The sequence below is a fragment of the Oryx dammah genome, unplaced genomic scaffold (assembly GCF_014754425.2).
Source record: "Oryx dammah isolate SB20612 unplaced genomic scaffold, SCBI_Odam_1.1 HiC_scaffold_2, whole genome shotgun sequence".
Taxonomy (NCBI): domain Eukaryota; kingdom Metazoa; phylum Chordata; class Mammalia; order Artiodactyla; family Bovidae; genus Oryx; species Oryx dammah.
This window is the reverse complement of record NW_024070186.1, coordinates 41,145,214-41,149,908: the sequence shown is the minus strand read 5'-3', so window position 1 is coordinate 41,149,908 and position 4,695 is coordinate 41,145,214.

Genomic DNA, 4,695 nt, shown 5'->3' with positions numbered 1-4,695 from the left:
TGGATTAGAATTGTGATACTGGAAAAAAACAGATCCAGACATCAATGGATTAGAATTGTGATACTGGAAAAAAACAGATCCAGACATCAATGGATTAGAATCTCAAGACCAGAAATAAACTCACAGTTATATGGGAAATTAATCTATGACAAAGGGCAAGAATAAATGGGGGAAAAGACAGCCTCTTCAATAAATGGTGTTGGGAAAACTGGACAGCTACATGCTAAGAATCAAACAGGACTATCTTCTCACATAATTTAAAAAAATATACTCAAAATATAAAAAACATAAATGTAAGACCTGAATCAATACAACTCTTTAAAAAATAGGCAATATGCTCTCTGACATCAGTCTCTGCAATATTTTTTTGGAAGTGTCTCTTCAGACAAGAGAAACAAAAACAAAAATAAACAAATGGGATACATCAAATTAAAAAGCTTTTGCACAGCAAAGGAAACTATCAACAAAATGAAAAGTCTGTCTACTGAATGGGAGCAGATGTTAGATAAATGATATAACTGATAAGGGGTTAGTATCTAAAATCTACAGATTATTAAAAATTAATGTGATCTTGTGTTTGTTATAAGCAATTGGTTTCAATTTCAATTATATGTATTGAAAATGAAGTTGCTAAAAGTATAGATCTTGTTGACCTGATGAATAACTTTATAGAAAAATGAGAAGAGACTTGATAAATAAAAAGCATTACATTAATGTTATTATTATTCATTGTAACACATAAATTACATACATATTTTTGTAATTTGTATATGTTGTTACTCATGTATTCACTATTACCTGCATTATTTGTTGCTGCTGTTTAGTTGCTCTATCATGCTTGACTTTTTGTGACCCCGTGGACTGTATTCTGCCAGGCTCCTCTGTCCATGGGATTTCCCAGGAAAGAATACTGGAGTAGGTTGACATTTCTCCCTTCAGGGGATCTTCCCAACCCAGAAATCAGATCTGCGTCTCCTGCATTGGCAGGCAGATTCTTTACCACTGAACAACCAGAGAAGCCTGAACATACCTGGCTCAACATTGTGTGTGTATGATCAGTCGTGTCTGACTTTTGCAACCCCTGAACTGTAGCCCTCTAGTCTCCTCTGTCCATGGGATTTTTCATGCATGAATACTGAAGTGGTTTCCATTTCCTACTTCAGGGGATCTTCCCAACCCATGAATTAAACCCTTGTCTTTTGCATCTGCTGCGTCGGCAGGTAGATTCTTTACCATTGTGCCACCCGGGAAGCTCACATATATTTTATATCATGAGTAATAAATGTTTTTAAAGGAAAAGCTTTATGATTAAATATCTTTGTTCCTTTTTCTCCCTGCCTTTTGAACAAGGGTTCTCGGGTTTTCATTTAGCACCAGGCTCAAAAAATTATTTAGCTAGCTCTACTTGATACACACAAACTGGGGCTAGACTACTATTTTGCTTCCATAATGGAGTACACATGTCAGCCATTATCATGAACACTAGTGCACATATAGACACTGAAACAAAGCTGGTAGGTACAAAGAGGAAGACATTTGTTATTTCCTTAGCCTTGTTGGAGCACTCCCAGACTTGTCTCACAATTTTGTCACTCCACATCTTTGATGCAGCGAGACAAAGAACTGAGGAGCATACACTCACCTGACAGTAGCAGTATGAATCAGCTTAAAGGACTATCTGTGGGAAACAAAGATTCTGCTTCCTGAGCTTCTTAGGCAGAATCTAAGAGAAACCCCAAATAAAATTGTACTGGGATACATTTTATCATTAACGCTGAAGAAAGTGAAGTTGAATGGTTTTATGAAGACCTACAAGATCTTTTAGAACTAACGCCCAAAAAAGATGTCCTTTTCATTATAGGGGACTGGAATGCAAAAGTAGGAAGTCAAGAAACACCTGGAGTAACAGGCAAATTTGGCCTTGGAATACAGAATGAAGCAGGGCAAAGGCTAATAGAGTTTTGCCAAGAGAACACACTGGTCATAGCAAACACCCTCTTCCAACAATACAAGAGAAGACTCTACACATGGACATCACCAGATGATCAACACCAAAATCAGATTGATTATATTCTTTGCAGCCAAAGATGGAAAAGCTCTATACAGTCAACAAAAACAAGACCAGGAGCTGACTGTGGCTGAGATCATGAACTCCTTATTGCCAAATTCAGACTTAAATTGAAGAAACTAGGGAAAACTGCTAGACCATTCAGGTATGACCTAAACCAAATCCCTATGATTATACAGTGGAAGTGAGAAATAGATTTAAGGGCCTAGATCTGATAGATAGAGTGCCTGATGAACTATGGACAGAGGTTCGTGACATTGTACAGGAGACAGGGATCAAGACCATCCCCACGGAAAAGAAATACAAAAAAGCAAAATGGCTATCTGGGGAGGGCTTACAAATAGCTGTGAAAAGAAGAGAGGCAAAAAGCAAAGGAGAAAAGGAAAGATATAAGCATCTGAATTCAGAGTTCCAAAGAATAGCAAGAAGACATAAGAAAGCCTTCTTCAGCGATCAATGCAAAGAAATAGAGGAAAAGAACAGAATGGGAAAGACAGGAGATCTCTTCAAGAAAATTAGAGATACCAAGGGAACATTTCATGCAAAGATGGGCTCGATAAAGGATAGAAATGGTATGGACCTAACAGAAGCAGAAGATATTAAGAAGAGGTGGCAAGAATACACGGAAGAACTGTACAAAAAAGATCTTCACAACCCAGATAATCATGATGATGTGATCACTAATCTAGAGCCAGACATCTTGGAATGTGAAGTCAAGTGGGCCTTAGAAAGCATCACCATGAACAAAGCTAGTGGAGGTGATGGAATTCCAGTGGAGCTGTTTCAAATCCTGAAAGATGATGCTGTGAAAGTGCTGTACTCAATATGCCAGCAAATTTGGAAAACTCAGCAGTGGCCACAGGACTGGAAAAGGTCAGTTTTCATTCCAATTCCAAAGAAAGGCAATGCCCAAGAATGCTCAAACTACCACACAATTGCACTCATCTCACATGCTAGTAAAGTAATGCTCAAAATTCTCCAAGCCAGGCTTCAGCAATACGTGAACCGTGAACTCCCTGATGTTCAAGCTGGTTTTAGAAAAGGCAGAGGAACCTGAGATCAAATTGCCAACATCAGCTGGATCATGGAAAAAGTAAGAGAGTTCCAGAAAAATATCTATTTCTGCTTTATTGACTATGCCAAAGCCTTTGACTATGTGGATCACAATAAACTGTGGAAAATTCTGAAAGAGATGGGAATACGAGACCACCTAACCTGCCTCTTGAGAAATCTGTATGCAAGTCAGGAAGCAACAGTTAGAACTGGACATGGAACAACAGACTGGTTCCAAATAGGAGAAGGAGTACGTCAAGGCTGTATATTTTCACCCTGCTTATTTAACTTCTATGCAGAGTACATCATGAGAAACGCTGGACTGGAAGAAACACAAGCTGGAATCAAGATTGCTGGGAGAAATATCAATAACCTCAGATATGCAGATGACACCACCCTTATGGCAGAAAGTGAAGAGGAACTCAAAAGCCTCTTGATGAAAGTGAAAGAGGAGAGTAAAAAAGTCGGCTTAAAGCTCAACATTCAGAAAACGAAGATTATGGCATCTGGTCCCATCACTTCATGGGAAATAGATGGGGAAACAGTAGAAACAGTGTCAGACTTTACTTTTTTGGGCTCCAAAATCACTGCAGATGATGACTGCAGCAATGAAATTAAAAGACGCTTACTCCTTGGAAGAAAAGTTATGACCAACCTACATAGCATATTCAAAAGCAGAGACATTACTTTGCCGACTAAAGTCTGTCTAGTCAAGGCTATGGTTTTTCCTGTGGTCATGTATGGATGTGAGAGTTGGACTGTGAAGAAGCTGAGCACTGAAAAATTGCTGCTTTTGAACTGTGGTGTTGGAGAAGACTCTTGAGAGTCCCTTGGACTGCAAGGAGATCCAACCAGTCCATTTTGAAGGAGATCAACCCTAGGAATTCTTTGGAAGAAATGATGCTAAAGCTGAAGCTCCAGTACTTTGGCCACCTCATGTGAATAGTTGACACATTGAAAAAGACTCTGATGCTGGGAGGGATTGGGGGCAGGAGGAGAAGGGGACGACTGAGGATGAGATGGCTGGATTGCATCATGGACTCGATGGACATGAGTCTGAGTGAACTCCAGGAGATGGTGATGGACAGGGAGGCCTGGCGTGCTGCGATTCATGGGGTCGCAAAGAGTCGGACACGACTGAGTGACTGAACTGAACTGAACTGAGAAAAAAAAGTCAAGAAAAAATTACAACATATTTTTGTTGAGAATTGAGAGAATATGGATATTCTCATGCCTTGTTGGTTGGAGTGGAAAATAATAGAGAATGACTTTGCAATAATTAGCAAAATTGCAATTGGCTCAGCAATCCTATTTCATGGATTTATCATAGACAAAATGCAACCTCTGGCAGTTTTTCATGTATTACCATTTTATTGCTTGTAATATTAAAATACTAAAAATAACAAAACTTTGCACCTCAATAGGACTGAATAAGTGAACTATATTTTTATACACTTACTTAATCCTTTGCATTATGTAAAAGAATGAGGGGACTTTTTACATGAAGATGTGAAAAGATCTATATGATATATGATTAAATGAGAAATGCAAAAAACCCAACAGAATATTTGTTA